Below are 23,469 nucleotides of genomic sequence, written 5' to 3'. Positions count from 1 at the left end.
CAGTTCTGAGAACTAAAAATCTGGTTTTTTGCTGACATTCAGGGCACTTAATTACTTTCTGGTCCAAGAACTAAACTCCAGACACAACAGTATCAGAAGAAAAAGCTGAGTAAATTTAGGTGTTGTTCAGTTTCGACTTTTGATATGCTGAATTTGGTATTTGATTTTGCAGGAACATCTCTCCAAAGCCATAATCAGTAGAAGTTATGTGGGTAAGAGTATAAGAACAGAGAAAATGTGAACAGCCAATTCAATGAAATAAATCAGATTACTAGAGTAGCACCTGAGCCCCCTGTAGAAGTTCTCACAAAAGGTTTTGTGAGAGCTTTGGCAAGTTATAAGTAACATGCAAATTACATACCAATTTTATGTCATCTGCCTCTCAGTGATGTGATTTGTAATTCATTTAGACTTCTTCTGTATCTAATATTTATCTAATAAAATCACTTGTCATAACGGAATTGACAATTGAAAGTAATGACATTGAAAAATAAATTGGTGTTAGAAAACAGGTCTTGGGATTTCCTTATGAAAGCAAAAGCATTCCAAGGGAAGTGGTGCAAGGAGCCATAAGTATTCCAGATAGTAAATTATTTTCTATATGACATTCAGATTTATCTGTAAGAGATCAGCATTTTTTGTACTTTTATAAGATCTGCCTTGTCTTTAGCTCTTCAGTATTGGAATATATTTTTATCAGTGATGGAAATCTGATAGAACCTAGCAAATATTTCTCAGATTTGTATGCTGATTATACAAGCAGAGTTACTGAGCTATTGATGACATTGGAGGTGGTGATTTTGCACTTTAATACTAGGAAATATGAATAAATCAAACTATGGAAGAAGTTTCATAATAAAACAGAGAACTGAAAGCATAAGTCAAAAAAATTGAGAATTCATTAGCCTTAGCATTTTATTAACTTTTACAGTGTTATATCAAGGTGTATGGTTGTCTTCAAAACTAATACAACTGATTCTTCACAGTTGTGTCCAGATATTAAGCTTCCAGTTGCTAACAGAAATACTTTTTGTATATGATCTTGAGTTACCTATTGTTAAACTTTCTATTTCTAAACATTTCTATTACACCAATCTTCAAGGTCATGTACTGTTTCCTGTATGATGTAACAGTCATCTTCTGTATTGGAGCACTTTCACTCACATTGAGTCATCTATAGATGTCATCAGTGTGTTCCTACTATTTTTCCTAGCAAGACCACTAATTAAAATATTAAATTGCATAACTGAAAAATCAGGCTCTGAGAAATTCATCTATGTCTGGCTTTTACCACTTCTAGCAGGTATCTTGCCTTCAGACAATTCCTTGTGTAACCTCAATTACCATGAGCTAAGTTTATGTGACATTCTATCAGTTTACTAATGGTAGTGGATGAGAGCTACTATATTTCCTATTTCCAGAAATAAAATGGATATTTTTATTAAAGAGAGGGACCGGTCTAGCATGGTTTAATTTTGATGCATAAGATACAAACATATGGAGTCAAACAAGTAGGAACTTCTAAAGGAAGAGTACAAGAAGCATTTCTGAGCAATTCTTCCCTGTGTATATCCTTCCACCACTTGGTAGGCAGTGGCTTAGAGTCTTGTTATATCAGAGGCCATATTTGGGTCGTTATGTTTGATAAGTATTAATGAACCCACTAGGTCTTTTGAATTATTCATGCTTTTGGGGTTCATCATCTTGTGATGGTGACTTGCACAACTTAATTATGATTTTGTTTAGGAAACCATTGTGTTTGTTTGTTACAACTTCTCTTGTGATAGTTGAAATGAAAGATTCCTATTCTAATGTCACAGTAACGAGAATTCCCTATATATCTTTATATGGGCCTTTGTCATATCCTTATTCAATTATCTCTTTTTCAGGCTGATGAACCATGATCCATTCCACCGTCTTCTAGTATGAAATTACTTCAGAGTCTCTCTATATTCTTTCTACCTTTTTTTCCGCTCTCCTAGATCTCATCCTTTTTTTTTTCTTGAGATGCAGTGATCAGAAACTAAGTGTTGAACTTGAATATACAGTTGATGGATTTATTGCATTAGAAAAAAGTTTCCCCCTGTGTTTTTCTTTTTACCTAATAATTTCTAATGTTCTAATGCAGGGTTTTTTTGACTGGGGTTGGAAGCTAGTGCTTTTAGAGAACTAATCACAATGACTCCCATATTCTATTTTGAAGCAGAATTTAGACTCCACTATTTTGAATGTATAGAAAGGGATATTTTTTCCCACATAGACTGAGTTGTATTTATTGGCACCATTTCACTCATTCCTCTTCTATGTACCATTCACATGTGTTGTTTCAAACAAATAGCTCTACCTGATGGAACTGTCATCAGGGAGGACTCTTGAATTACATGTTCCCAGACAAATCCCAAAAACTCTTTCTAATAAAGGAGGTCACAGTACAGTATTGATGCATCTTTTACTGATGCATCCTCAATTAGTAATGCCGAGTTGAGAAATGGTAAACTACAGTGATGTAGAATTGCTACCGAGACAATGAAAGGCTATGCAATTGCCATAATTGTAATGAAATAAGTAATCTTTATTTGCTTGCCCTTTATGAGGGGAAGAGAAAGAATATATTTTAAAAATATATCATGTTAACATCATGTTAACAAAGGATATGTTTAAGGCCAAGTTGGATGGGGCCCTGAGAACCTCGTTGAGTGAGGGACATCCCTTCCCATGGCAGGGGGGTTGGAACTAGATTGTCTTTAAGATCCCTTCCAAAACACAAATCTTTCTATGGTTTTATGAAATTTACATGGAACCTGGATAGTTACATGAAATTCTTCCACATTGCTATGCAACTGAATGAAAACTTGCATACAAAATGAATCACAAAGAGTATTAAAACTAAATTGTCTTTATTTTGACCCTTCAACTTCTATTCGCTTTACTTTCTATTGTCACTTACTTACTAAACATTAGTTTTCAGACTGCAAGTGCTGTGTGGCACCGAAGTTTTTTTTTGTGCGTTTCAAATTTGGCAAACTTGTGACATTTTCAGCACTTCTCTGCTAGTCCTACATATTATTATATAGATAGTATCGAAGCAGCTAATTCAGATTAGTAGAAAAACTTTCATTAATATCAATGGAGAATCAAACTGATAATGTATATAAAACTATGCTATCTTCCAGTATGTAAAAATTAAATGAAATGCCGTGTCATTTATGCCATGGCACAATAGTTCTGTTGTCTTTTAAAGATACCGCAAATCCAAATGAACATAAAAGATTCACCCAGAAATCAACCTCCATTTCTTCAAATGCCCTTGCTTATTTTTGGTAAGACTAACAAATAAAGATCAGAAAATCTACAAGATTAAATTATCTACCTTTATTTACAAGAATCTCTGTCTTATCTGTAGGAAGAACAATATAAGATATACAAGATCTTCTGAGGGAACTTCACTGTATCCACCATGATTAGTTCAGTGACGATGAAAGAGTTCAGTTTCACAGTATCACAGAATCACAGAATATGCCAGGTTGGAAGGGACCCACAAGAATCATCAGGTCCAACTCCTGGCCCCACACCCATTCCCAAGAGTCACACCACATGCCTGAGAATATCATCCAAACACTGCCTGAACTCTGTCAGGCTTGGTGCTGTGACCAAATTCCTGGGGAGCGTGTTCCGGCATCCAACAACCCTCATTTAATTTAGCAGAGATTGCCTCACTGACTGTAATTGCTTTGCTGGCAATGTATGTTCTCTATATCTTAGTGCACAGATGCCTGTATTAGGTTTCAAATTCTGTATGTGCAAATAACAAGAGACTTTATCATTGTTTTCCCACATTTCAACTGAACTTGTTCATTCTTGCTCGTATTAGTTGAGTTTATATTGAAAAAAGTTATCAGATCTTGCTTTCTTTTATAGGAAATGTGAATTTCTTAAAAAATTTCAGGCCAATAAAAAGACATAAATTAGATATAGTCAATGAGAACACTTTTTCAGAATAGACATATTTTACACAGAGACAAACACTACATTTTTGTCTGCTTTTCTATTGGTATTTTACTCATGATAATATGTGCATCTTTAGTGTAAAACAAAGTATATATACTGTTAGGAGAATAGAAACTCTGCAAGTAAAAATCATAATTCATAAGCAGAAACATTAGTACTTTGGAGTAAATGATGAGAGGTGGCCTTCAGTGTTCTGTCACTGCAAACTGCAGGAGGAAGGCGAAGACTCCAGCCCGCCTATAGTGTCAGTGAATGTTGATTTTTGCATGTAATGTTGTTTTCTGAGGAATAACACACGTGCATAACTTGCTGTCAGTTTGCTCTAATTATTGTAGATCATCTTCGTGATCTGCCACTTGCAACCTAATATATTATGATAGTTGAAGTAATATGTTCTGGTTATAATTGGTTGCCACTATTGATATGGGTAATGGATCTCTCCTGTGAAATGCAAACAGTAACTAGATGCACAGCATGCAGGTGAGTTAAGTACCTACACTACCCAGAAATCAGCAGGTATTCTTCATGACTTAGTCGCTAGACATATTTTTTCTGGAAGCTCAGCATATCTCTAATTGCAATTATATTTTGTGTCCATCTTGTCTCAGATCTTAGAAAAGGAGTTTCTGTGTATAAATATTTAAGTATGAAAGTAAAAGGCAATACCAAGCACTTTTCTGCAGACTTGGAGAAGTATAACTGGCATAGATCTTTTCACAGAATTCCAATTTATATTGGTAGAGTTGGTCTCAAGGATACAGGAAAGAAAAATAAAGAAGAAAATCAAATCTTTAAAGTGGAAACTGTGAGCTACATTTTGACGTGGCAGGTCTTCATATTACATATTTAGTTCAGTGTAATCAATAACATTAATAAATCAGGGCATTGACTGAATTCTGAAAGGATTGTATCTCTCACACAATTAATTGATTTTTGTGTTCTCCACGTGAACGCAGAAACACCACAGTTAAGTGCACAGTTGGTGTAATATTGACTTTTTTTTTTCCTGATATTTAGTCACTAAGTGTTCAAGGTTGACAAGGGCAGTTATATCCCACTGTTTTCTATCAGTAACCATATTTTTCTAGAGCACTGGTGTCCCCCAAAGCACTTTTTGGATTTAAAGGCCTACCCTCTTTTACATGTTTTATTCCAAACTTCCAAAGTAATCTGGAGATAAAATTTACATCCTTGCAAAGTATTATCAGAAAGTTTGATAAAAAAATGTATGCTTGAGGCAAATGTTTGTGGTTCAGCATAAGCTCTTTAAGTATTTCACTGGGTTTCTCTAAGTAAATCCAGTTATAGGTGTTGAAGAGCAAATCGTCAAACCCTTTAAAAGACTTAGCCCCACTTTTCTCATCCTCCCTGGTTTACACCTTTCTAAAAAGACTTCAAAAATAAAAAGAAGTGCAAAGGACATTGCATCCAAAACCACACACAGGGCTAGCCTAGGGTGGTTATCTAGTTTTAGTGAGCAAGGTCTCCTTTGACTTTGTATATTTCAAAACTAACTTAGACTTGGATGTTATTTTTGTGACATCCATTGCAAGAAATCTTCGAAAAGAATAAAGTGCATTCTATTCTATTCATTTTTATTTATCTGACACGTTTATGTTGCCTCTAAAATACGTGACAGCAGTTTTTACTGAATTTTCTGCTCTAATTACAACTTATCTAATACTAACCTGATCAACTACCAGACAGTGATTATATTTCTCCATAACTCGCAGAGTTAGTGGAAATGTATGACGCAATATAAATTAAATGATTTGAAGGAAATTTGTCAGTTCAATAGAAATAGTTAAGTAGATACCATGCATATAATACATAGATAAAGCATAAGAGAGAAATTATACAACTTGAGAATTAGGAGGGAAAGGAGAGGATTTGACATTTTCAAATTTAAGCATTTAAGAGTCTGAATTAGCTACTGTGCATGTCTGGTTTAAACGTGGGGACTGGTGAAATCTGTGTATCATTTTCATCGATGTTGGCAGCTGGAACGAGGGGGCAAAAACCACTTGAAAATGTTGCATGCTTGGGCTGGGATCAGAATTGGGTTCTGATAGCAAAGGTCTTGGTACTGAAAAACATTCATTTTCAGCATCTTGTCGTCTCTTCTTAGAAACACTAGTTTTGCTGGTCCATAATCTAATCTCAAAACTTATTAAAATAGTAATTATTTGATTCATCAGTGAGGAAATAGAGTTCCTTTAAAAGGCACTCTCCATTTAATTAACAATAATTTGAGATTTTAGACAGTACAGTTCTGAATACTAAAATTGTTTGATGACTGGTTTTCAAATATGTTCTCTCAGAGCTACCAAAATTTGTCCTAAGTGTTCAGTGGTAATCTGTGGTCATATATGCTCGTCATATCATTCCATGTACATTGCCCATTCTTGGTTTCATCTGAATATTTCTCATGATCTAAACATACAGTATCAAGGGAAGGGCAGAAAAGAGGTCTATGCATATGATAATAATCATAATATATCTTAATCTAAAGTAAATGTAGAAATGCAGTCTTTATATTCCTAAAATTGCCTTCATATGTGCAGTCATCTTTTGACTTTTCAAGAATATGTAATGATACTTTTCAATCTACAACTTTGCTAGATAGGATAAATGTTTCATAGTGCCGTCAGCAGCAAAATTAATTGTATTCTATGTAAACAAAAGCCCCCATTCTTCTATTTAAGAAATAAATCCATGTTGAAAAGATAGGGCTCATTGCTGGTTTATGCTTATTCAAAGCTTTGTTGAAAAGTTAATAAAAGTGTAAAAATTAATGTAGCCTCATTCATAATAATTTAAGCAATTAAATATCCCAGTTGCTCTTAAACTCTTTTACCTTGATCCCTCCTTTTTCTCATGCTTTACTCTTCCTTTCTATTAAGAAAAATCCAATAGATATTTAATAGCAAAAGTGTAGTTTGGTTTCCTGTTTGTTTTGCATAGTGGACTTGGTGTTAGGTAACACGAAGCTGAAACAGTTGCATGCTATGGGTGAGCACATAACTGAAGTAAGTGGTCTTTTGTTCAAAAGAGCCAGTAGTCATAGCATGAATTTCATACTTACAAACGGTTTAAGCAGTGCCAGGCTTGATATGAAAAGGGATGCACGGTGCTCCAATTATTACACATATTTTTAACATATGTTCTGCATTATATCACAGAGGGACTTGTTCTTTAATGCTGCTTCCTCTTGTGTTACTTTTCCTGTGATACCAATTATTTTAAGCATGTATGACAGGTAACTGGCATCTTTATAGCATCTCAGCAGGTTTTACCAGTAGCACTGTGAACATGAAGATAATATGTTAAAAATCTGTTCTATGGAAAAGCATATCACAGACATAGAAAATGCACTAAACATCCTTCAACAAAAATCCCAACAGTCGTTCATGAGCTGAAATACATAGTTTCTAAGTAATGACACTTTAATCTTAAAATGTTGCATAATCCAAGGTTGTCTTTCAAAACTGTTCGAATTTAGTGTCACGAGCTCTAGTGAATGCACATCACTGTTAGTAACCAAATTAATTAACAGCATGTTGAGGTTCCCTAGAGACCATATAGATATCCTTCTGTTGCAATTAAATAAAAAATGTGAGTTTCTGTAGAAGGAGGTAAATCTTTATAACTAATATACAGTTATAGAATTGGATTTTACTGTGGCAGGGTTATAAAATATGTCTATAGAGTACACTTGTTTTTTCACACAAGCAACAATTTTGTACAGAACAATTATATGTTTAGTTATATATAACTGAAGATGTATAAAACTAAAAATTTATACAAACATAAACACATAAATAACTACTTATACATAACTATAGTATTTGATACATATTTTTCTATGTATGTTTGTTCTATATAAACTATATGTATGAATATATTAATATATATATACGTACATGCATATATATATATCACAGAGTCACAGAATGGGTGAAGTTGGAAAAGGCCACAGTGGGTCATCTGATCCAACCTCTCTGTTCAAGCATAGTCATCCTAGAGCACATTGCACAGAATATCTATCTATATTTTTTAATTTTCATTGTATTTTTTACATGAATTTTACCCAGATGGATTTTCCTGGACCTGAGGTTCTCATTGTGCCTTTCAGTTTTACATAGTTGTTTACATCACGGTTTCTATTCTTAGTACAAACACTGTGGTCCCTGGTTTCTGGCATCTCTGGGGTCATAGTAGCAGACTGTTGTTTACCACAGTAGGCTGTAAAGGCCATCCATTCATACTGCATGAGGCTGGTGCTGAGAACCTGGTGTTATTTATTCTCCATGGAACAGCAACTTTTGGCTGTTTCTAATGCATTTATTACTAAGAACTTCAGATCAGTTGTGCTAATGATTCAACTCAATAAACTAGTAAATAAAAACTACCTACATGATCTTTGACTGAGGATTTTTTTCCACCTGTGTCTAGGAACATGGCTTAAATACAATTTATAGAAAAGGACTATTCACAGAAGTAGCCAGGTTGCTTCTTTGCATTGATGATCAATGTCTAGCACCATCCATTCTGTTCCTTATAACTTGTACTGTGGGGAGGGTCCCATTTTGAGAGAAGGTGCTTACCCGCTTAGTTTCAGTGTCATAAATTGTAGTTTGTTAGATGGCAACATCAACTCTACCTTGTGCTAGTTCCTCAATTTACAAACACTTGAGTCATTGTTCTTATGGTTCTCAGGAGCCCCTACCAACAAAGGTGGAGAAAGAATGTTTGTATGGAAAAACTCACTACCTATTTTTGCCATCTAAACACATAGCTGGGCAAAAGAGGAGGAAGTTGAAGTTCAGTGTCCTGAAACTGAAAACTGCTTTTCTGGTGTGCAAGGTATTCTTCCACAGTTCAAATCAGTCTAAGCTTTCTCATGGGTATTAACATAGCAATATAATCACTCCAGTTCCAAGCTGGTAGAACTTTAAAGTTAATAGTCAAACAGATAGGATGTGCTCCATCATTTCGGTGTTTTGTCTGGCAGGCAGCAGGACAGCTTTACAAGTTTTTTTGAGTCATTTTTTTAAATAAAATAGCATTGATGTTTTACCATCTCTTCTATTTTGCGCTTTCTCCATGGGATAAAATGTTCCACCTCAAAATGTATAATATACATTCCACTGACTCTGTGTGAGTGGTAAGCAAGAATCACTAGCCCTAACTGACTGCTAGAAACTGCTGTCGTTGTATAACCCTATGTGTCTTGTCCTGCAGGGATTAAGACCTGCTGCCTCTTGGAAAGGCAGCTGAGGCAAGGCAGTCATATTGCTGCCCTGTTATGTGGACTATATGACTTTCCGTTGTCTTCTTCCAGAAGCTAGTTAGGAACAATTGGATGTTACTTTAATTTTCTTGTTAAAGTTTGGCCATTTACATGTTCTAACAACAATAAATTCCTCTTCCTTTTCTCTACATGTGCCTTCCGCTATGCTGGAATACTTGTCCCAGGTCTGCTGTGAGAGCCTGTGCATGAGATGAGCTACTATTGATTAACAGTCACTTTTTTAATTTTAAAATTCCTATTTGCAACCCCTCTGCCAAAGATTACATTTCCTGTTAAAACCAACAGACTGATTAATTGGACTGAATCAGGTGAAACTGAAGAATTCCACATCTGAGCACCTCAGAAAGAGCTGATCAGGGATAAGCCTCTGTTGCTATTTGTTGGACTTTGGCTGTTATTTTCAGTTTTCTTTCCCATGTTTCTGAGGGCAGCACTCTTTGATCCTGCTCCAGTAAATGAAGATCAGAGCATCAAAGGGAGTTTAATATATTGGCAGTGGGTGTCACCAAGCCTGACTTTCAAGTGTGCAATGCTAAGAATATATTCAGAAATGCTCATTAAGTGAATCAGGACAGTTAGGCACCTAAGAAATGAAATCATGAAGGAAAGAAATTTGAGCACAAGATCGATTACCTAAATCTAGAAATAGGAAATGTTGAAGAGAGCAGAGAGAGAAAGCTTCCTGCTTTTTCTTGAATCTGTTATTCACAGTCGTAAAGTCATAACTAAGAACTTATTCCTGAAAGTGATAACATATACAGAAAACACAAGGTTGTCTTAAAGCTCTTTTCTGTCTGGGTTCCAGAAGCAGGCTATATTAAGATCTATGGTGCAGATACTTTGAAGACACAAATAAGAATGCTTAGACACTTGGTGAGGTACAAGTCCATTTTGTAGTTGTGTTTATACCAAGAACAAAATTTCTCACATGGTATGAATCAATGATGTGGTAAATGGTCACCGTGTGATGGAACATTTTTAATAGTGATCTTTTAGATTTCAGTACCTTACCACCATATTGCTACAATTTTATATTAGTATTTGTCTTCCCTCGTGTTTACATTGCCTGTACAGTCAAGCTATGCATTCATTTTATTATATGTCTGCACATATATTTAAAAAACATTTCATTTGCAATCTAGGACTTAAGGTAAGAGACTTAAGTGTTGTGTTTAAGTAACATATGGGAGAGTTTTTACTGACTTTTTGTATCTAGAGATACCATAGGAAATTATTTTCATGGTTCAGGTAGAACTTGGATGCACACATCCAATATCTACCCACTTTTTCAGTCCGTAGAGCCAGTCAATCTTATGATCTAATGTAGCATTTAGCCAGGTTTCTCCAGAAGTTAAAAATAGAATGCTTATCCTCTGCCTTTCAGAAGTTTGGAGACAATATTAAGAATGACTTTTCTGATTTTTATGGATTAATCCAGGTAGGCAGCCAAGTCCCACGCAGCCAACCACTGCCCCCGAGCGAGGTGGGAAAGAGAATCAGAAGGGTAAAAGTGAGACAACTCATGAGATAAAGACAGTTTAATAGGTAAAGCAGAAACTGTGAGCACAAGCAAAGCCAAATAAGGGATCCATTTATTACTTCTCATCAACAGGTAGACGTTTAGCTGCTTTCAAGAAATCAGGGCTTCATCATGCGTAACAGTTATCTGGAAAGACAGTACCATAACTCTGATCATTCCATCCTCCTCCTCCTTTCCCCAGCTTTTTTGGTTGAGCACAATCTCATATGGTGTGGGATATCCCTTTGGTCAGCTGTCATCTCCCAGCTCCTTGTGTATGGCCAACTGACTCTGTGGTGGGACAGTGTGAGAAGCAGAGAAGGCCTTGACACTGTGTAAGCTCTGCTCAGCACTTACAGCCCTGAAAACAGCCCTGTGTTATCAATACTGCTTTGGCCACAAATCCATAACACAAACACATACTAGCTACAATGAAGAAAATTAACTCTCCCAGCCAAACAAGTACATTAAAAGTACATTACCATTATTTGGATCATATTGATACCTCCTCATCTAATTCTTTGACCAGTCAGTCTAACACATACCTCTAAAAACAAAAAAATCCCAGAGACTGCTGACCTTTTACACTTGACATATTTTGCTTGAATTAAAAAATAAATAAAAGAAAATATAAAAAAAACCCCAAAAACAGCAACAACAACAACAACAACAACAACAAAACAGAAAAAGCTCCTTCACACCACGTTTTTAAAATGAGAAAGTACAGTGAAATGAAAACATTTTGTCATGGGAAAAAGCATTTAAACAAATAGGAAGTGTGCATTTTTTTTCACATTCCATCCATCATTGTAAATTATTATTAACAGCTTCATTAAAGGTTCAGAGAAAAACTGTGTAGGTTGTTTGGATTCTTGTTTGAAGAGGAGTTCTAGCAACAAAAAATTGTGGTTGTTCAGTTCAACATATTGTAATTTTTTTCCTTCCCGTTTTGGTAGACAGTACAATATGAACATAATTAGAATACAAGAAAGATAAGAATGAAACAAGATTTTCAGATACTTTTGTCATTTGCAAGGGCTTTATTCCATGTATCCATTTCATTTATTAAAGCTCAGTCTTATATATGTGAAATACTCCCAAATTCCTGTTTATTAAACCAAAAAATCATTTTATGGTTTATTTCAGAACACTGTACGCTTGTAATATTTATGAAAAATACTTTCTGAAAATAGCTCTTTGTATATATTCTAAGTACCATTAGGTTTGTTTTTCTTTGAAAGATTATCTTTTCCATATGTTTTATGTACATTACTGTTGAATATGTTTGCTTTGCAAAGCTATGACAGGGGATTTATAATATATTTGCTAGTTCATACATCAACAAAATTGTTAAGTTGCAATTGAAAATTCATGTCAGCTGTGCTGAAGTAAGGAAGACCTTTCTCTTAAAATTTTTATTAAATTCTCAGGCCACATGATCCGTTTTCCACAGTGTCAAAAAGGAAAGAACATTTTCATGTGTGACATGAAGGAATCATATGTGAAAGCAAATGAGGTACAATGAACATAGACCGCTAAAATGCCATTTTTACATTCAGTATGCAACATACAATCAACAGTTCCATACGGTTCAGAGAAATAAAATTGCATTTTACAGCATAGTAACATGTCAGTCCAGCAGTAGCTATAATAAATATTTTATTATAGATAATCTGCATCTCATTTAGACTTTCGGAAAGATACACAGTTTATGAACACATCGTATATCACAATGCAAAGAGGAAAATAATGGTGAAGAAAAAAAATTATCACCTATCATATCCTGTTTTGATTTTTGAAGCTACTGTGGTATTCTGTAATAATAATTAAGCAATTGCAAAATAAAAATGTTTGATAACCAAATTCTTCATAATCTGTTCTCATTGCAGATCCCTGGCTCTTCAGAGACCTACTCACATAACACCACATAGAAAGCTAAAGGTAGGATGAAACATCCTACAACCTCAAGCTCTGGTGGGTCCTGTGTATTGTATTGATGTTTTTAAAATGACACCCCACTGTCTAGCTGACAGAATACAGCAAACTACAAAATTTCAATAGGCCAGTATGTGCTCGGTATACGTTTTCTACTGACTCGCCCATTATCAACAATTTATACTGTTGTATCTAATTCATTGTTGCAATAACAGTGCAGGTCAAAATATAAAATGGGATAAATTCACAGAGCACAAACTTTGACAGATATAAACGTTTTGTTCAAGCAGGAATATCTAGGGTGATAAATTCTCTGCCCTGATACCAGACTCATGAAGAATAGAACATAATTGAATAAATAATAAAATTCTCAAAATGACCTATTAAATCCCTTGTGAGCACTCTCAAGTTTCCACAAGAAACTACTGCTGCCTATGTATGCCCTATTGTGATGCTTTTTAATGATGACCCTCTTTAGATTAATAATTTGCAAATGTAATTTGTAACCATGACTTCAGCTCAGCTGAAAGCACATAAGGTACCAGAGCTCTGAACTGGTGTCCACTCAGAAATGTTTGAATTTGGCAGCAATCTGGCTGTGAGCAAACCTTACTGTCTGATCAGTACTTATATAACAACTGTACTGAATTGAACAAGTACCTGGAGTTTAGGTTTTCTTCCTTTGGTTTTTAGCTCAGTGATTTTTCTCAATGGTAACGAAAGTCAAGTAATTTATAGCTTGTGAACCTCACAAAAGGGTCCATTTACAACCATATTCTGCATTTTGTGACACCAAATGGAGAGTGTGTTCCTCTATGTGACTACAAAAGATTTTAGAACAGCGATCAGAAACGTGTTCTGCTCGTTAATGTTTGTACAGTAGCTGCCTTAAAAGTGCTACAGTTTCCTAGAGCAAGTCATTCAGAATTCGACTACGCTCTTTAAGTTTAATAGGTTGAGCTCTTTGAGTTCCCCTACCTCCTCCTGATTGATGGTTTGTTTCTTCTTTTAATACAAAATTCAGTAAAATTTCCCACAGTGAAAAGGCTCTTTTAATTATAAAACACCAGCGTGTGGGAATGATTCAATTTACACATCAGAAAAGTTCAGTTACTTGACTATAATTTATTTTTTGTGCTGATCATTTACAGACCACAGATTCTTCTTCCTCTGGCCCCCTCCCCTCCTTGCTTGCTCTCTTTCTATGTAATAGAATAAAAATCTCAATAAGCTGGAAAAGGCTTTAGATATTGTATCACTTAATCATCAGAAATAGGGTCTTCATTATCAGACTTTTTTGTACCAGCTTTTATTCCTTCCTCATTTCCTAGATATGTTGTCATATTTAATTTAAATGTGTTCTGTAATTGCTGAATAATACAGTTTTTTCTTGCATGTGACAAAAGGACAGTGTAAGGAGTAGTATGGTATCTCACTCATGGAACTGTGAACATAAGAGATATTTCCAAAAAAAGATATTTGCAGATCTAATGTTGCATCTGACACAACTGACCAGTTGTTGATTCTTTTTTTTAATCTAGTAACTAATTAATATTGAAATAATGGTCTGGAAGGGATGGGAAAGTTTCATATTTCCATGCATTTTCTCTATGCAGTACTAGTTGTCTTTCTTGGTTTATTTTCAAAATATAGCTTAGGACTTGTATTTGTAGATAAAGCAGTTTTTAATGACAGACCTTTGTAGATTCTGGATATGATTTTCCTTGCAAAATTAAAAAAATTAATCTTGCTTTGTGCTCATTTTGAGCAAAAGAAAAATAAGCAGTAAAAATATCCAGAGTAGCATTTATACAAATAGTTTTAAATATATTTACACATACATTCTTAAATTTATTTTGGTTTTAATCAAATATGGGTTTTGACTAGGAACTATTAGATTAGACTATGGTCATTTCAAAATGAAAAAGTACCTGTAAGGAATTGTAGGTATGCATCATTTATTCCGGGTTGTATATATAATTTTGGTTCACCTGAATACTTAAGTATATTTATTGATTGGCGATTTGTTGTCACATACGTACGATCACAATATCTGTACTACCGAAATACATTGTTATTACTTCCCTGTTTTCTTGGCATTTAATTGGGAGGGATGTATTGAATGTTACTCTAGTAAAACATGTCGTACTTGGGGGCAGGGTCATTTCTTCTAATCTTTTCAAATACTTGAAAGGTGCTCCTCTTTTACCCTGAACTGAGTACTTAAACATAAATCCAATATGAATGTGTGTTTTGTAGTGTGCTTATGAGAAAGAAACTAAAAGGCTATTTTGGAAATATCTGTACCTGCTGCTGTTTGAGGATATGCTTTTATGTAGAAATACAAATGTATCCCTGGATAAGATCTGAGAGCTGAAACTAGCATGTATAAGAAGCCGATGCAAGACGTTCTCTTCCATTGCACATTTAGCCGTCACAGGGTAAAGGAAGTCAGTAATTCTATCACTTTGATTTTACAAATTTAAATTTCCACTACTGCAGTTTTTTCTAATTGAACTGTATCTTACTGTATCCTTCTCAGTAAAGGGAACTGCAAATCAAGTTAGCCTGGGAGTCTCCCAGGCCTGAATTCCTGGACATAATTGCCATACAATTTCTCACTTTTTCCATTCAAAATCCGATATGGGGCTACTGATGGGGCTAGTTTCTGTCTTTAGAAAATTATTTCCTTGAAATTGGAAAAAGTTCTAGGTCCGTCTCACAACCATGTGTCTCCCTTCTGAGAAGTAGGAGGAAACGTCATGATTTAGCCCAGTGCCTTGTGCAAATAGTTCTGGAAATATGGATTGGAGTGAGGATTCTCCTCTCCTAGTCCAATTCCACCATTTCAAGGGAAGTATTTCTGTCTCTAACATTCAGGAATGTGGTGTACCTCCAGTGTATAGCCCCTATTGAAAACCTCTTCTTGAGAAGTATTAATTTATTAATTCAATCTCTTAAGCCAAGGACAATACTAAAGATATAAATTTTAGTCTGTTATCACCACAATCAACATCATGCTTCTAATCAGAAGTGGCCAGAGTCATTTGATCACTAATTAGCTCAATTTTGTCAGGCTATTAAGCAGTTCCTGAGTATATCTAACTTAACCTGTGTAATAGCAGAATAAAGTATAGAGATACCTCCTTTGAAAAGCTCAGGTGGAAAGCAACTGCTAAAACACATTCCTGTTTTGCCACATAAGCAAGATCCTAAACCTCTTGGGATTCCAGCAGACAGTGGAAATTAGCCCTTATTCTTGAGCCTTAGCATAACCTGCTGGCATAGCCACAAGCAAGAGACAGTAGCTATAGAGTTAGTGCTGTTTCATCAAGGCAGGGCTGACCTAGTGCATACAGTTCATCAAGTGACTCACTGTGAAGCATTCTGGCAAATATATCCTCTGCGCACATGGCACTTAGGGACATGGTTTAGTGGTGGGCTTGGTGGTACTGGGTTAACAGCTGGACTTTGATGATCTCAAAGGTCTTTTCCAGCCTAAATGATTCTGCGATTTTTTTGTTTTCTGAAAACCTGAAACCTTACCTTTGCCCTTAGGAACAATTTCTGTTTCCTTTCAGAGTACAGAGCGAGGGAGAAAAACACTGTGACTAGGGAGGTGCTGTGTCAGAACAATCCAGGATTTTCAGTAATGTCTTTTAAGACCCTTTACTGTTTGGCAAAACTTGCTTTTAGTTCTATGGCTTGTTGTTATTAACAGTGATATTATTCAATCCAGCATCAGAGAGTAAATATCCCAGATTATAAAATCTAGAAGATACTGTCATTGCTGGTCCGTAAAAAAATTATACTAGCTGGATAGTGGAATAGTAACATTTTCCTTTCTATGTAGAAAACCAAGGATGTTTTTCAGGAAAAATGTTTACAATTAAATAGAAGTTGGGGTTTGCCACATACTATTAATACATTTGAACTAATTAGGATGTGGGTGTTCAGAGTAGTGTATTAGATAAAAAAGAGCAGAAAAATTTCCTTTAAAAAGTCTCTCTTCTGGGTTTTTTTTGTGTTCTTTTGTACATACTGTTTATCACTTGCATGCCAAAAAAAGAAGGTAATGAATTGAAGATTTTGTTGCTTTCTTAAGAAAAATGTTAAATAAGTTTGACAGTTTCACTTTTGTGGCGTAGTAATAACATGTCTAAAATAGTCTAGCTGATGCTTTGAGTTGCCACAAGTACTGCTGCCATGTTATTTAAAGAGGTTCAATTATTTTTGAGCCACTGAACTATTGTTTCAAAAAGCATTTTTGTTATTTCCTTTCAAGAGACTGAAATCGCTTTCTTGTGGTTTGTTATGGTTCTTTGAACTACTTTTTAAGGCTAATTTATGGTAGATTTTGTATTATGATTTTTTTTTTATTTATTTAATCTGCTGAATCCTTCTGACCTGAATAGCCTGAGGGAGCTAAGTCAGGAAGCATAGAAATCAAGAAAACCTGAAGTTGGTACTTCAAGCTGAACCAGAAGCTGGTAGAACTCAATTTGTCAAGTATTTTGCTGACAGAACTAAGAACTTGATTTTATTCTTTTTCTCAGCATTCTGCTTTTGTGTTAAAAACATTGTGATTTCTGAATGTTTTGTGTGAAATAAGAAACAACATTTGATTTTTTTGCTGGTTTGATGTAGTTTAACAATCTCTATAGGAAGGGGTAGAGTTTTCTGAAACCGATTTGACCTCCAGATCTATTCTGAAGAGGTTTGAGGCATTTTCCTCAGTTAACAGTGACAGAAAAGGACATACTACACTTCTGAGTTGATGGGAAATTGGTCTCTGGTCCAGTCATCATCTATATCCTTTTCTTCAGCATCAGACAGATACAGAGAAGAGACTGTGCACTGGCTCAGTATGCTTGATGCTACTGTACAAATTATGTTGTTCACAAAACTCATTTTAGCATTATAGTAAGACAAGCAGAAAGGTGAACAGAAGCTTTATGGGTGTCAGGAAGATGGTCATTGACCTAATTTTCTTTTAGTAGAAAAAAAATAAATTCAGACAGATCATTTGAGTGACACAAGTCAATGAACCAGGCAAAACTCGACAGAAAATAAGGAACTGGTTGATTATACAGAGACTGCAGAGACTTCCCAAGAATTGTTCAGCAGTATATAAATTAATAGTAAGTACCAAAATCCAGATGTACAAAACATGTGTAAGATACAGGTTCCATGTTAAAATTTTAATATAGTTGATAATAGTTGTTTCAGAGAGTATAAAGCAGTGTAAAATGTATGCTTCCTTTATTCATTTGTTATTAACCAGCCACATGGGTAATGCTGTTTATACAAAAGTAAGAATCTTCAGCAGAGTCCTACTGAGTTTTGGCAAAGTGTCCAAAAATTGCAGCTCCAGCACATGTGAAGCTGAATGTGAATGCACGGTCCGATTGCAATTTGGTTTTTAAGTGAAAATTTGGTACAAACTATTTCACACCCTGTTTGTGAGCAATAATGTAACTATGCTGGTTTTAAAAGAAAAAAAAAGTTTAAAAAGTATTGTATTCCTCTGTTCTACTCGCTGCACAGTTGATGAAGGTAGTTATTTAGTCACTGAGACTGAACCTGCTGCAAGATGCAATACAAGCTACCTTCCAGAAATATCTAAAAATATGGTAACTGTGCCCAAGTACACAAGCTCCAGGTGTGATTTTGGAGACTTCACAAGTATTCCTATTACTGAGTACATGTCTATCATGTGGAAAAAAAGGTCTAATCTCAGCTGTAAATGCTGAGAATTACATGTCATTTCCATTTAAGCAATAAATGCTCTTTTGTCTATCTAGATTTTTTATATGTTTTTCACAATAATTCCTAACAGTATGCTATGTCATTAAAATATCAAAATCTAGTAAGTCAGCTGGCAATAAATGGAAAAAATAGAAATCCATAGCAAAGATTAGGGATATCTAAAAGTGGTTTATGGGTCCTAGTGGGATTCCTCCTTTTTTAACAACAAAGTGCAGAGTGAAAGAATATGCACAGCTTTCTTTGTCTTGCTATTTCTTTTGATCTGAGAGAACAATCAGATAAGGCTGATTTCTGAAGACAGTTCAGAATGAACAGATCTCAATTGCCCCCAGTGATAACCATCATTGTCAACAGGAGGCATTCCAGGTACTGACACTAGAGCCTTAAATGTTCAGATACTGAACATTTTATCTTTTATTTTAAAAACTACTGCTGGGAACTCTCTTTATAGAATGCAATGGATGATGAGTATTTAGAAGAAGAATGAACCCTGAAGGAGAATAAAGCCCAAGCCTCAGAGACTGCCACTGAACACCAGAAGGACAGAATAATTTAAGGTTATGGTGGGGAATATCATGCACACAGAAAATCTGAAGCTATGAAAAAAAATGGAAGGATAGAACTCAGGAGTTACAGGCTACAAAACAAAAATTAAAATAATTTTAAGGCCCTGGCCCCTATGGGCATTTGTCCAGATTAGTGAATCTCAGTGCACATTCTGTCAGAGTTCAGCAAAACTAAGTGCTTCTTCATAGGGAAAGCTCAGAGCTGGAATATGTTGAAGTGTTAATAATGAAAGTTGAGGTATCTGGATTAAACCAGTATGCAGAAATGCTAATAGCTACCTTCTGTAAGCCTTGTCATTTAACAAGTGTTATCAGTCCCTCTAAGCGCAATCTTCAGTTCTCAATTTTTGAAGAAAATATTGATTTTTGACACAGTGTGACAAGTTGTGTTTTGCTTGACTCATGTACATTCTACAAAGCTGAACATGGCACAATGCCAGCAGTGTGCTATGAAAAGTGATGGCTTACAAATGTTAAAATGATAACATTTTTCTAATTTAAGGGTATTTACATTTTACCTGCTGCCTAATGCTGCTGATTATTTTTTAAGTTAGTAGTTAACTATCTTTGTGATTATCTAAGTTAGCGTTGATAGCTTAACATACCTCAAAAATATAAAAAAATACTATTATCATTAATGAAAGATAACTAATTTTGAATGAGCAGATGCCAATGAATTCATAATCAGGGGGGTTTTATGTGCTTCTTACTGCCACTGCAAAACACATGTTATTCCTTATCTAGTCTGTTTTCAAGTAGTTTGCTTTGTCTACCAAACCCACATACTGCATTTAAACACGTTGACTCCAGTCTCCAAACTGGTGTCATTGTTCCTTTCATGGGGTTTGGATAAATGCCTTTGTTTGGTTTTACTCTCATAACTGGAGCACAGTTCAGTTTTGGAGAGTTTACAAATAGGAGTTCCATTGACATATGTGTTCCCCTGACATAGAAGAGAAATACAGAGGTTTTGGAGATAGAGTCAAACCATACTGATATTTGTGACCCTGTGGGTAACACTTCTTTTGTTTAAATCTAAAGAAGTCTTAAGATTATCTAATTTTTACTAGTATCTGGTCAGACTTGAGTATTAGGTAGTGAATCTTGTAGTCCAGTAGGATTTTTCAGGGTGTTGATACAACAAATGCAAGTGCAGATGAGCTGATGGCCAGGTGTGTGATTGTGGATGCCTGTGAGTAGTAAAGTATATCAAAACACATATTTGAAAGTCACAGACATTGAGAAGTACAACTAAGGGTCTCTTCTCTTCTTCCTCCCTCCAATACCTTGATTTAGCCCTTGATCTTTTCACCAGTTTCTACCTGTGTGAGAAGCACATGGTTTTTAGTGCACCCTTGGTATGTATCTTTGAGTTGGCTGTAACTATAACCATCCTTGAGGCACATTGCCCAGTTCCCTAAGTGCACAGGAGTGCCTGTTTTTCCCCTGAGTTTCCTTTGTTGGTAAGTTACTGCCAGCTCTGACCTGCAAGGAAAATGCAACCCCGTAACTTTCACCTATATCCCTCAAAACAGATGGAAGTCTTTCTGCAGGAAGATCAGGGCAAGAAAAGTTAGGAAGCACCAGATTACTTTTGGGAACTCCATGTGTGCCTCTCTGGCATTTGTTTTTCCTACCACCCAGCAGCAATAAGTGTTAGATAATGTTCTAGGAATACAGTTTTAAACAAAGGGTTGTATGTAACATGAACTTAATTACTTGTCACATTGCACAAAAAAAGTTGCAGTGATGGCAGGTGTGGAATATGATTTCTCATTTATGTATCTTGAAACATTTTTTTCAAATGCAAATGTAATATACAATATACGAAAAACAAATATCAGAATTTTTACAAGATTTGTGTATATTGGGCAGATAAGCTTGACCGTTGTGCTGGTGTACTCTACTGCTAGCAAACATGTACCATTAGGCAACTGGAGATTGAAACTGTACTGTCAGCTTATATAAAACTAGACAGCTCCATCTTACATTTAAAGTATGTAGAGCAAAAAACTGATGCAAAAGAAAATACATTTTCCAATATATTTTCTCCTAAAAAAAATGCCAAAGCTGTCTTTATGTAGTGAGTTTTTATCAATGACACCGATCTGAAAGCCCACCTTGTTGATCTTTTTTCATAACTGTAGTGCCTACATATTGCTTTAATTTTTATGTAAAGTTATACAGTGTTGACATGTTCTGTAGCCCTTCTATGACAGGGCAGTATGAAAACCTTTCTTTCCGTCCCCACTGAAGAAATCATTGGGGTTAAATGACAGGGCTCTACCAGTGATTTGCCTGTCACAGAGGACTGTAAATTGTAGCCTGTCTCCAGGATAGTGTTTAGACACATTTTGAGATTAATGGTTTTGCATAGACACTTTTGACTTCAAATGATTTTGAGACAAGCTCCATCAAGAAGATTCTTCCAGTCTGAACCCAACTGAAAGTGCTTTGCATTTCAGCTCTGTTTATATGTGACTTTGTTGGTACAGAACAGACAGAATCTGATATAAAAATGAAATGGTTTCTCTTATGTTCCAGACTACATAAAAAGTTTCACCTTTAGTTTAACTCTTTGTGACAGATTTCTTTCTTTTTTTGGTAGTTCTTAACACTTTCAGGTAACAGACAGCAATGAGGTATTTTATTTACATGACCAAGCCGGTCACATATTTTTCTCTTAAAGGAGCATAGCTTGGAAAAAAGGTCTGTATCCTAAATTTAAGGAAGATCAAGCTAAGGTGTATTAATCACCTAGAAAATCCATTTAAGAATGTGCTAATTCGTTCACTTTTCAGAACCTCAATTAGTAGTATGTGTTCTGCGGCAAATAAGATGTTATGATTCAGGAACTCTAACTTAAGACAGGTAATAATAGGGTTTCTATTCTGTTTAACGTGGAAATGAGAAAATGTTTACCAGAAGAATACAGTGAATGTAGACATTTCTTTATTCACATGTTCTCCAGTCTCCTCTTAAAAAAAAAAAAAAAAAAAAAAGAGGAAGAAAACACCTTTTTCTTTATTATCAATTGGTTTTCAGCTCTTCTAATAGGTACTGAAGGTCATGTCGTTTCAGTAGAATAGCAGACAGTCAGATGCCACAGTAGTGGTGGAGCCATGCAAGGATCAGCATAATGGGCTAAATATTTGTATCTTTCTTATAAGTAATGTAAAGTTCACCTACACTGCCTCTCCCACTGGGGTAGGAGAGAGAATCTATTACTTAAGCAGACATTTTAAAAGATACATTGTATCATTGACCAAATATACCCCATCAGAGTCTGACAGCTTGGAGTAGGAATGCTCCTTATGGATGACACCCTGTCTCCCCTGTTCACCTTAGTGCAGTTACATGATCTCAGGCTTCTGAGTCACATCATGTGATTAATGGAGAATTAGAAGGTCTTTTCAGAGAGAAAAAAAAATGCTTTTCTTTGTGAAATGATATGCAAATTTGTTCAAACATTTATGGAAGCATCTTCATGATTTTTTAATTTCAGGGTTTAAGTTTTTATACGCAACATCTGTGATTCTTTTTTATATTTGTGACTGAAACATTGATTAAGATATACTGAAGACTGAAGTGAAAACAGATAGATTTGAAAGCAGGTCAGAAGTTTAATAACCTCATGTACCAAATATTAAATGGAGTCCAGGCAGGAAGTTACAGGGTTCCCTCCTTAAAATCCCACAGCAAATGCATAGTGTCTTCAGCCAACATGACAGTGATTTTGATGATCCCTCTTTCTCCTACATGTCAGGTAAATAAGGTAGAAGCTGGTTGCTATGGATAACAAAAACCTCACATTGCTGATTTGAAGGACCAGCATCCACTAGGAGAATGCAAAAAATTCTAATTTCTGGGAGCAAACCAACTGGAAATTTTTTCACAATTGGCACAGGCCCCAGCCTCCTAGTCACTGATTAGCAGCCGTACTCTTTAAAAGCCATAAAAAAAAAAAAAGGTTTCTTCCATGATATTGTAAGACAAATATATCCAAAGCAAGCCAAACTGAAACCAAATTGGGTGTGGAAACTGGTTAGAGCCTCAACAGCTGGGGACAGAGCTCCTGCAACAGCATTGTAGTTCAGAGTTCGTGAAGTGACTAGATGAAGTGAGGGGCTTCTGAAGTCCTAGGGTGAAGTTTAAGTGCTGAATGCAGGAAATTAATTTAAAAGTCCCTACTTCCCTTTGTCAGAGAGGTCATCTTTCAGGAGGAGCCAATTTTATGTTACTCAGTAACATGCATGATTTTCTTCTGAGTAATGAGGCAGACTGCCATTGCCTTCCTTCACTTGCTGAAAACTGGATAGGCAAGTGACTATTTAAAGTAAAAAAAAAAAAGACAACTC

At 35.4% G+C, this 23,469-nt stretch overlaps 1 protein-coding gene across 5 annotated transcripts in view; it reads left to right on the top strand.

Annotated features, from left to right (window-relative positions):
- Positions 1 to 23,469, top strand: part of TENM3 (teneurin transmembrane protein 3) — a 1,309,047-nt gene that overhangs the window by 834,060 nt on the left and 451,518 nt on the right. For 4 of the 5 annotated variants that reach the window (XM_032684675.1, XM_032684682.1, XM_032684680.1 and 1 more), the window contains one exon: positions 12,731 to 12,782. The gene's annotated coding sequence lies outside the window, so the exon portion shown is untranslated. Of the gene's footprint in view, positions 1 to 12,730; positions 12,816 to 23,469 lie in introns of all 5 variants that reach the window. The other variant, XM_032684674.1, reaches the window with a different exon arrangement.

This window comes from Chiroxiphia lanceolata, chromosome 4 (genome assembly GCF_009829145.1).
Source record: "Chiroxiphia lanceolata isolate bChiLan1 chromosome 4, bChiLan1.pri, whole genome shotgun sequence".
NCBI classification, from domain to species: Eukaryota; Metazoa; Chordata; class Aves; order Passeriformes; family Pipridae; genus Chiroxiphia; species Chiroxiphia lanceolata.
This window is presented reverse-complemented; position numbering and strand designations above follow the sequence as displayed.